The following is a 12,382-nucleotide window of genomic DNA, read 5'->3' as shown; positions in this document are numbered from 1 at the left end:
TAGGCATCCTGTACGTTGTATTTACATTGTCTGCGATGAGAATGTAAATGAAACTTACATGTTAGGTTTTTCGATGATTTACATGCTATGCGCGATCATTTACATGCACTGGTCGGAAATTTTTCGATGATTTTGTTTATATTTTCACTTCTCACAAACCACGATATAAATTGGAATTTACACAGGCAAAACTATTTTTCGGTACACGTGCCATCGATAACATTAAGAAAACACTAAAATCACAACTGAATTTACAATTTGAAGCAACAAAATCAAAAAAATTTCACTGAAACTGAGAATGACAACAATAAAGAAGTCAAATAAGTATCGCCGAAATGGCAGGCACGACCGATGCCTACTAAATGAAAATAAAATTTTAGTTCAAAATGGTTAGAAGTGGAAAGGTTCCGAAATGCTGTTTTATGCAAAATTGTTTCGTAGTTTTCATCTTAGACAATGTAAATACAACGCACAGGATGCCTACACATTAAAGAACAGTACAGAAGAGCCTATGTGAATCGCCTTCGGCTCACACGCCACATACATCGCACACATGTATTACTCATTTACATAGGGCTCTGCTGTAATCTACTATTAACATTCTAGATGCATTGAAAACTGTATAATTTTCATAGCTCAAGCTCATTCACTTCTTTCGACTCCATCAGCATGTAATAAGTATTTGGAGGAGGAAGGTTGTAGCCCGCGCCGAAGGCACGATATACGAATTTGCCTTCAGAAACGTATTAGTTTTTTCGCAATTCCGGTCCATAATCATCACCTTTCCATGCATCCATTTAATGTCGTTTTGAAGGTATTTATTTCACTGTATTCCTGGACACAGTGCGATATTAACTTTTTTCGCACTCTAAAGAACCTATTATCTTCAACGAAGGCTAAATTTTTATGAATAAAAATCTTGCATTGACCAGAAATCGAACCCCCGACATCAAAAGGTTTTTGAACACAAAGCTGCGACTATAGCCATTCGGCTATAGAGTCACACAATTATACCGAACGTATTGTTGAAGCGTACATTGACTACTCGATTTCATTCAACGCGTCTCTCTCTGTGTATTATAATGCAGCCTTTTTGATCGTTCAAATGAATTTCTGTATACACAAGAATTTTGGAACAAAATGTAGGACATGTTTTGCATTGGAAAGGTGATTATGGCCCGAAATTGCGAAAAACGTTGTATCCACCACGGTAGGTATGCCAGTATTTTTTCGCACACGACGTCTTGTCGACCTCGGCAATAAATAACTATTATGCACCGATGCAAAAAACAAGCAAAACAAAATTTGACGCACACTGAGGTGTACAAAGTCGATTACAAGCGAGGGGGCCTCCAGCGTATACAACTTTTCATGCTGAAGTCCTAAATTACGAGAAAAATTCCGAAATTTATGCCCAATGCATGAACTTTTTCTCTAAGAAAACACAACGTTTTTCACAACAACGTTTTTCCGAAGTTTCAGCTGAGGTGACAAAATGACTTATTCACACACAGACGAGAAAATATTTATTTTCTCCCTTCCGTTGCGACTTTGGAAACCTTTGTTGTCAAAAACGTGGGAAATTGCATTTTGTTGAACAAATAACTATTCTCGCTTGAGTAGTGAAAATTACTATTTCATGTGGCCGGTGAGCATAGCCTCCATTTAAAATACGTATATAAAATCGTATTTTCTTGTCGTTTTGCCTGATGATAATTTAGACGAAGAAATTTCTACTTCCTCAATCCTTTCTCCTCCATGACAAGAAAATAGAAACTGATGTTTTCATTTCGTGGTGAAAAACAGTTGTTCATATTGAAGATAAAATGAAATTCAAAAACAAACAAATGTAGCCCTGATTTTACACTTGTTGGAATTTCCTATTTTGGTAAACAAATATAACTACTAATCGGATGGTTTACCTACATACATCCTACAGAAGATGTCATTTTGTTGCTTCTTCAAATTAAAAAACCTCATTAACCTGTTGAGACGATCAAATGAATAAGCAATAAGTTCAGCCCATCAATTTTTTTCTTGATATAAATAAGTGTCAAGTGCATAAGTGTGTCAATTCCAGAAAAATGGATGGCTTTGACCTGAAATGGCGAAACATACGTACAACTGCGCCATACATACAATATACTCTCGGTGCGTAGGAATAACTAGCATAAGATACAAAACCAATATAGATCTTTTTCTAAAAGCTGCACGAACTTCTTTCGGGTATTAGTGGATCAAAATGTTAAACGACCCGTTACTAAAAAGGGTAAAACGTATTTAAGTTGAATTTCAATTTTTCTTCCTTTTTTTTGCTTTGCTCTCGATCTCGATATACTAAATTGTTAAGGATTTTCTATTTCCAACGTTTTTTTTGGTACTCTCTTCCCTTTCAGCTTTCGTAACATTTTCTATGAAATAATGCTAATCTTAATCGTATATGGAAGAAGGTAAGCACATATAATGGAAGGGTTATGGTTATCGTTTTATGGCTATACAATGAAGATATGATTATAATTTTAATCGGAAGTGAAATGGATGACCTTTTTTCCATTGATTTTGGTAATAATGCGTTTTTAAGGAAGAAATATGTCGAAAATGAAAAATATGAAATTAATTTCGGTTAAATTAGTTTTTGATTCAATTTTTGATTATAGAGTAAAAGACGTTTATCGGATATGAAGGAATGTTGAATATTCGAACGGTTGACTTAAGCCCACACATGTACGATGTGCCTTTTTAGGTCATAATCGTCGTCACCTCTTTCCCAATAACTATATCACGGCACGGAAAGTATAATTCAAGGACACATGACTTGTGTCTAACCGGTCACATTGGTGGACTTGGACAGTTACCTAAAGTAAAGAGACACCTAAATGGGGTTTAAATGGTCCGGCATTTGTCCACGGCGCTGGAACATTAAGGGCGCTGTATTTTTTCAATCTACTCTTTCTCGCTTTAAGTTTAAGTTAGGGGGGCTACAGACTCCCTGAAACGGCTGATTTCTATAAAAATGATATAGATGCGAATAGCCACTTTATAATACGACGTTGGCTATTCGCACATTGTCTCTTCTTCACCATTCGCACATTCAGAAGAAAATAGAATTTTCTCAAGGTCGAACAAGGCATAATTATTAGGGTGGTGTGCCAGCAGTTTTAAATCTTTGTTAACTCTAGAACAATACATCTTTATGAAGTGAATATCATACCGACCGACCTCCAATAGACGTTGCCTTTTCACACAATTTTCGAATAAAGTGCAAATTTATAGTCTACATTTAGGCGGAAAAATATTCGTTTTTTGATGATTTCTCAATTATTATTTTAAGAGGAATCTACACATGGCCAAATTGTTGCCTACATTTCGGGGCAAAATTATTATTATTTTGAAGATAATTTTGGACTCGCTTTCTTTTTGGGAAAACTACTACCATCGTTTGGTGTTAAAATGTGTTAGCTTTCAGTAAAAATTTAAATATTTGTTGTGATGTAACCTCAGTCCGAGAAAACTCAACATTTCACGAAAATTGGCACATATTTTGAGTTTTAAATGAATGTAGGCTACAATTGTGTGTCCATTTCATTTTTGATGATATCTTTTCATCAGAATCCTTTTCGAAAAATGTACGGCCGCAATAACTACCAAGAATGTGTTAACTTTCAACAGAAAATAGATTTGGTTGTAGTCGTTCGACCAGCTCTGAGAACAGTGAGTCAAACTGCTATAACCAAATCTATTTTCTGTGGAAAGCTAATACATTCGTGGTTCTGGATGAAAAGATATCATCAAAAGTAAACTAAAATCCAGAATTTAAAAAACGCCCAGTTGTATGCTTTTCAGCAAAGCACCGATACCTCTTAACAAAAAAGTTGCAGATTTACCTCATTCAGACGATTTTGTAGTTTTACGTTATTCTAATCTATGATTTGAATCGTCTGACGTTCTCAATTGTCTATGTGCTCATTAGGAATGCGTTCGAATTCTTAACGAATTCCAAGTCGAACATAGCTATCCGAAAACTCTACAAATTTATTGACGAAGAAATAGGAAAGAATGGTGCAAGTTTAACGCTGAGAGTATGTCAGTAAAAGTGTATTCGAAATTTGTAGTTTTTTACATTCCAAAAGTTGTGTTGAAAGTCGTACTTGTTTCCAATTGCAAACTTTCTCACATTGCGGTCTATTGGTAATGTTTGGTTCGTTCTGTGAAAATCGTTAGCTGTGTAGATAGATGTGGTTTACTTTTGGGAATCTACGTAATGTGTTCTACTGATAATCAATACACCTGCTTAAGTTAACGTGAACAAACAACGAATTTCTAAGGTTACAAAACTCAATCTCAACCCACATTATTAATGGCATGTGACGAGTGAATATGATGCATGTGATAATGACAGTCTTCTGTTAATCTGGTTTTTTATTTATCTTCATCGCTTTTAAATAATTTATTTTCACATCACAGCAAAAACGAGAACGTATCTACGGTGGTGTTTGTATGTATAAAAGATAAACATCAAAAGCTTTTCGGTTGAAATCCCATCGCGCGTATATGTCGTCATTTTGAGATTTGCGACTAATATAGCAATTCAATGGAAAATATATTTCGAAATCCCTATCCAGCTCTTAAGCATGAATTAATGAAAATAATTATTAATAATCTTTCGAGTTTTGATGTGAAATTGTTTGCCTCTACTGTTTGGTACAGTGAAATGTATTTTATCAGATAATGTGAATGATGATAAGCAATGTGTATTGCTAATTTATGTTTAGCAGCTTTGTGCTGAAATCCCGACTTAATATTTTCTCTTTCGACGGATATGGTATGCGAGTGCGAGATGAATTTACGAAAAATATTATTCATTAAACTTTTCGAAAAGAAGTCTAAAATTTTAATGTAAACTTAATTGTCTTGAAATAACACGATCTGATATTTGTGTGTGAGTTTTTTCTGTTTAACGAAAGGGGTGGTTCAGTGAGAATATAATTTCGTTTTAAAAATATTTTTTTTTATTACCGCTGAATGGTATGGATTGCTGCAACAACAACAACAACAAAAAGGGAACAAGGAATTTAAAAAAAAAGAGAAAATATGTTTGCTGTAAGTATTTTATGTTGCTTTTTTTCCGCCGACTCCGCTATACAGGATATATTTTCTGTCATAAACAAAATGCCTTTGCAAAAAAAGAAAAAAAAGTGGAAAACTTGAACCGAACAAAATTTTCCATTAAGTAATTTTCTATAATACACTCTCTCTGGCCATGAGTACCCGAGTGAAATTTTACAATTTATTGTTGTTGTTTTTGTTGTAATAAAGGGCAGTCCGTTGATTTAGGGATGGTCATAATTTCACTTTTATTATACAATTATTTCCAGTCGTTAACTGAGAGTTGTACCATGTTCCATACACATTTTCGGTATGAAGGCATTGAAATCCTTATCTGAATCAGAGACGGTCGGTTTGTATACATATATTTAAAATAAAAAAAAACAACCAAAATGTAGACCCATACCATAATTTATTGAGGATCGGCTAGATGGATATACCGGGCAAACAAGGTTTATTAATATTGCCCCGATAAATTGGTTGATTTTCGGTGACTGTTACGAATTTAGATTAGATGTGATTCACACTGGCATGGGTAGATTCTTTTGTCGGAGCAAAAAGAAAAATTTAATTTCTCAATTTTCTTAAAGGCTAGTCTATTCTGGAAATATAAAATGACCGACTGAATTCTTGATTCCCAAAGCGAATTGTCCGGGAAATGGATAGTTTGGAGGAAATTCGCGGGGTCATCACTAAGCCCATATAGACCACATTTCATCCTGGTAATAGGGAATAGGATGAAATGTAGTTGCATTTTGACCACCGGTTGCCGAGATATGATGAAAAGAAGTTTGACGTTGGAAGTTGTGTTGGAAAAATTCGAAATTTCAATTTTAACATGCAATAGCTTGTTAGAAAGGTTTCGATGGGTAGTATGGGAAGTAATGGGAAGTATGATGAAATTTGATAGTTTTAATTGCGCTGGAGCGCTGCGTAAAACGCTACAAAAATGGTAAATTTGAGCGAAAATGTCTCCAAAACTCATCTAAAAGTTGTCCAATTTCAGCTAATTGGTTTTTTTTATAGATCTCGACGAGCTCTAAGAAATAGGATAAATTTTAGTTAACTTTGGATCAGTGATGTATTTGCAAAAAGTGCTAAAAATGGCAGATAGATCTTAAAATTCTCCTATAATCCTCGTATGAAAGTGTTCAGATTTTTGTAAATGAGTGCTCATTAAAAAACCTCTTCAGGAAATGTGGAAATGGATAAGCACTATAGGTAGCGTTACCTGAAAATTTATTCTAGCGTTTAGTGCATTTAGTGCAAACAGGGCATAGCTTTATATCAATTATATCAGTAAAAGTCTACATAAGTCATTAAACAGCTGTTGATATTGACTTTGCATTCGCTGGGTTCCATCGGTACACCTCCAAATCATGAGCTTAGCGCTTTGTCACTAAACCACTCAGGACGTGAGACTCTACAGCTTTTTCTTTATAGTGAATATAAGCTTAACACCACCCGTCACAGCCAAGTACTGGGCTGCTAGGAATTTCGCGCCGCGTCATTCACAATAATTGACATATTGACACATTTTGTAAAAGGAAAATGTCACTTTGTGGGTTATTGTGAATGACGCGGCGCGAAATTAATGAACACCCCTGTAACAGCAGCTTTGGGTAGTAGGTAATCTTATTGGACATATTATCTGCCGCAGGTAATGTGAAATAGTACATTACTATACCAGTGAAGTAATTTGATATCTCGTATCCAGATGAGTAAAAGTATCCGAGGACTTCAGCCCGAGGTACTTTTACTCATCGTGATACGAGATATCAAATTATTTCAGGTGTAAAGTATGGCGTTTTACTTTACGAGCGAGGGAAAGGGTCTTCACTAGTGAGGGAAAGGCCACATTACCTCACTAGTAAAGTAAAAATATTTATTTGTCAGTGAGCTCAGTTCTATGCCATCTAGCTGAACGTTACTACAACGCTACTCCATATTCTGTGTATGCCAAGTGTTTTCCGCCAATAACAGAATTGTTATGTTCCATTGCGACTAACTGAAAAGCATTCTCTTTAGTCCTTTTGTATTGTTATTTCGAACAAAACTTTAATTAAAAAATACAAAACGGTTATATTTATCAAATGAATGGATAATTTTTGCACCAATCAAATTATGGTTTGATAAAATGAAACTTTGTTTTAAAATTTAAAAAAAAATCTAATGGAAAAAACGGTCCGGTATGCACAAAGCCGAAGAAGTCTTTTGACTGCATTAATTACATAATTGTAAACCGCAATTTTTGCTAGCTCTTATTTTAATAAAAAGGCAGATGCCACATCCGTTATGGGATTTTTTTTATTTTAAATTACAAACTGCATACTGGAACACAGATTTTTCTCTTTTTTTGCCATGTAATGGAATTCTCGTTGGCATTCACAATTTTAATTTGCATAAAGGGGAATTACCATCAATGTGGCCTGGTTTGCACGATTTTATGATTTTGTGTGAGTTCAAGTGTACGTTTTAGCAGTAGAAAGCTCACGGGCCCTGTCCATACATAACATGACCCGCTTACTGAAGCTTAAAATGCTCGCACTTTAGTTGGCGAGCGACGCAAGTCCACGCTAAAAAATATTTTTTAAAGACAACGGAACATAAAAACACTTTTTTGACTTTTTTCCTTTTGGTTTTAATGACTCTCAAACTAGGTTCTCCCATTGGTGGAGCTTAATAAAAAGAAATGGTTGTACAGGTAAATTTTTGCGTATCGGAGCTTTGAGCGTCACCTGTGATTTTATGTGAATTGTGTTTATAATAGCAGATTAGCTAAATAAATGATTATATCATCTTATCTTACCTTGTCTGATATCAATACTTTTGTAGGTAAAAGACGTGACGCAAATCTTACCCTTCCAAGAGGTTTTTGTCTGATTATGATAATACCAAGAAAGTGTTTTTTACAGTGGTTTCATTGAAGCTATTCCAGGTCCTTGTGTGGAAAAAAAAGGATCCGTGCGCCTTAAGTTCTTTAAGATTTTTTCGTTCCATGTTGTTTACCACTACGAGTTGTGGAACAAGAATTTTTTACAGAAATTCTGACGATTTTTCTGGTTACCTCCTGATTTTTTCTTATGAACTGGCCTGCTTTTGCCTTAACCATTGACAAAATTCCGAAAGAAACGAGAAAAATTGTCAGAAATTGTCAGGATAGGGAAGACAGAGGACCATGAGGACGTCACTTATTTTTAGGAACTGACCGGTGACTTCAAACTTGTTTAAAATCCAAATGTTAGCCGAAAAAATGGTAAAAAGCGTAAGAAATGTCTTGTCTAGTATCTAGAGCAAATAAGTGCAAGAAGCGTTAGGATTCGACATTATTTTGGATGGGTATTGGATTTGGAGGGATAAACAGTCACAAAAATAAATACATCTTGGAACGGGACTACTGAAATGGTTATGTCACACTAAATAGCTTTCGTAAAAGTAAATTGAAATTTTCATAAGGAAAATCCCAACTTTCCATAATCCTCGAACCGAAATCTAGGACAGAGAGTATTGACGAAATATATGTGCAAGAAACCCTTAAATTAGGTTCCCAAATTATAGCTCAGGCCATAAATCAGGCTCCTGAAACCTCGCCTGAAACCTGAACATAGAGCATGGCTGGCCAACTGAAATCAGAATACTTGAATGTAGCTTGCGAATGACACCACTTTTCTGAAAAATAAATTGGAAATAGTCATGGTCACAGTTGATCAATTTTCCGGGACACATTTTGGGGGAACCCATTCCAACTCCTCCAAAAAATAAGTTCTTCCACGAAATATCGGTAATAATGAGCATACTTTCCAGAACAGAAGAATATTTTCAAAAAGATACTTCCGCAGATATTAGACTTTGCAGGTTTTCTTATGAATGACTTTTCCATTTTCCGGGAAAAAGTTTTGTTCCACAACTTGGAACAAAAAAAATCCTAAAGGACTCCCTTTCAAAACGAATACGTGAGATCTAAGATGTGCAGAGATGTGGTAGTGCAGATTTGCTCAGAGAATTTTCATCTCCTCGCATCTACCGACGCAATCCGTAGCGTTAGGAACCATTGGGTTGCGCACGAAATTACACATGTACATGGAGTAAGTGGGTGTACATCACTTTCGTGTGAAATTATTATTTTTTATTCAACTAAAACCACCGTCAATTCCATAAATTATTACTTTTAATAAACCCATTTGTAGACACACAAGCATTTCAACATACTCCATTCAAATTCACAAATGAATAACAGAAATTTCGTGGGACAAAAACATTATTTCCAGAATATTATCCAAAAGTTTATTGAAACAATCAGTTCAATATGCGTTTCACCCTCGGAAAAGTTTATCTGATTTAGCGTGGCTTAAAAGCTTCAGCAAATTCAGATGTCCCTAGGTATTATGTTAAATATGTTGTGTATGTTGAACTATACAGGGTATTTCAACGGTTAATGCATCATCAAGCAAATTGATCAAGTGAAAATTTACATTTTCTTATCGTTCATCGTTTCCAATTCAATTTTAAAATATAAAAATCAATTGAATTGAAGTTTTCGCACAATGTGATAAGTGATTTTGAGCATGTCCCATGTCGAGAATAATTGCACTTAATATCCGATCATTAAACCCTCTCTTAACCGCTAAATCACCCAATAAATCACCCTGTACACAATCGAGAATATTGTTACGTTTCAAATATTCAACTTAGTTCGGTATATATGTGAACCATATTCAAGGCTGACTTATTTGGGATACGTACACGAGTATAGATATTTAGATAGCATTTCCCTTGCAAAAACGATTTTCAAACAGCTTAACCAACTAAACCAACATTAAAACGTTAAATGTGTTGTCAGATGGTAGTATAAAGTCCAACTTTATGTTTCAGAATGGAAAATTATATATGCACGTTCATAGTGTAGGAAATGCGAATGATAATTTACCAACAGAATTTAGTGTGTGACAATGAATGAATAGAGAAGTGGATTTTGAAAATATTTTTGAACAGCAACATGAGCAATTTCTAATCTCATTTTTTCATTTATGATGTAAAAACTCGGGATTATTATTTGTTCTGTGTCTATTCTGCTGGTTCACTCATACAAACAAAACTAGTGATGAGTGTTCATACGAATTTATACGGATTTCCCGCAACAGAATATACGAATTCATTCAGAACGTAAAATCAGGAACTATTTTTCTCAAATAGTCCCATATTTTCACAAAAAAATAATAAAATATGGGAAACTGATTTCCTAAAAAATAGTCGCTGACAGCGACTCGCTGTGTGAAATTAAATACCTTTTTAACAGCACAACAGTACTGCAGATCGATGTAGAGATAGAAAAGCCTAACTATCTTGGTAACTGTCTCATGTATTTCTGGTTCAATAATTGATGCCTAACAATCTCCTCGGAAATGTTTTAAAAAATATCAAAAATTGTTCTCTGTCATTCGAGACTTTTCCCTAGAATAAAGAACTATGCCCCACTGTTTGTAGGTCGGGTCCCTAGACTGCCTTTTTAAATTTTGGGAAATTAAAGTAAATTGATTTTTTTTATTGAAATGACGAAAGTTTGCAATGACCAGTGATAAGCACACGGGATTCTTACTTGTACAATGCTAACTGTAGACCGACAGCACCGATCAGTGGTAACTTCACAGAAAGTTTACTTTTACAATGGTTTTTAGCACTCTTAGTGCACTAGTGCACTCTTACATTTACAATGGTCTCTTTAGCACCGATGTTATAGGTTTCGCCCGAACAAAATATTTTTTGGAATTCCTTTCATGAGTACTAAGCTGACCATCTACGAACTTGAACCCAAAAACGTTTTTCCTCGTCGAATACAACCAAAACTTCCAAATTGGGTTTAGGAATTCTCGAGTTATCGTGAAATCCGAAAGCCAGACAAAAATGCTTTTGGGAATTACTTAGAGAGCATGAGTCCAACATTGACCGTAAACGAAATTAAATAACACAAAACTGTTATTTCTCGTTGAATAAAACTAAAAGTTCCAAAATTGGTTCCGGATTTCTCGAGATATCTTGAAATCTGAAAGCCAGACAAAAATGCTTTTAGGAATTACTTCCATATCATTTGTCCAACATCGACCACCTACGAACTAGACCTGAGGAATTTTATTCCTCGTCGATTAAAACCAAAATTTCCAAAATCGGTTTAGATTTACTCAAGTTATCGTGCTACCAAGAAACCAGAGAAAAACTCTTTTGGGAATAACTCCCAGATCAGTAGGTCGATATTGACCATCTACGAAATTGACCTCAGAAATATTGATTTTGAAAATCGATTCAGAATTACTCAAGTTATCGTGCTATCAAGAGTTACACACATTTCAGTATTTTCCGTTTTTTTCTAATATTTCATACATTTTACAAAATTGGTCATAGTGAACGTATTTTATGATATTGTAAAGATACTGTTGTAGATTGTTGGGAAACAGATACAAATTCTTGGTGGACCCTGTGGATAAAGAGTAGTACCATTTTTTTATGAAAAAATCTTCCACGCTTTTTTACAGTGTGACTATTTGTTTGATACACTGTCCAGTTTCAGTCATGATTAAAGTTCGTTGGGAAAACTCTTTTCCGGAATTTTCTTTTATTAAACAAAGCATAAATGGTTCTACAGTAATAATTCATCTACGTAACCTATGTATCGAAAATGTTCATAGGGAAGTAGATGACACTACAGTCGGCTTTTTAATCGAATTGGAATGCTCTGTCAATATCTATTAATAGTCAAAAATTCACTATTTCGTTCTAAAGTGCATGCAAATTCAGCTATTGCCACGAAACCTTTCATACTGCGTTCTGCTGCTTGGTGATGTTATATATTACATAGTTCACTAACAAAGTAGTTGAAAATGTTTCGACCAATTTCATCTTCTTCTAATGAAATTAACTGACGATGGTCAGTTCAAGCGAAATCTACGTTTCGATAGAATTGATTAGTTAAAGGGAATGGGAACAAATGAAGGCCTCTTACATCCTTCAATACCGGTTGGTTTTGATGATATTTGTAACGATGTAGTTCGGCTTTCAATGGAAAATCGGTAGAGATAGATATGAAGCCGTCTAATAAACTCTTCGATGCGGAATCGTTTTTCCTAATTGAGTTCAGTTTACGTTTTGACGAATGACTGAAATAATTGAAAGACAGAATAACCAAGATCTAGGTTTTACAATAAAGTTCATTGTCTTCGGAAGATTGTGTGATGTGCTAACATTCTGAATGAATTCAAGTATAAACAGTGCAACATCTGGAAAA

Source organism: Bradysia coprophila, chromosome II (genome assembly GCF_014529535.1).
Source record: "Bradysia coprophila strain Holo2 chromosome II, BU_Bcop_v1, whole genome shotgun sequence".
Classification (NCBI taxonomy): domain Eukaryota; kingdom Metazoa; phylum Arthropoda; class Insecta; order Diptera; family Sciaridae; genus Bradysia; species Bradysia coprophila.
This window is presented reverse-complemented; position numbering follows the sequence as displayed.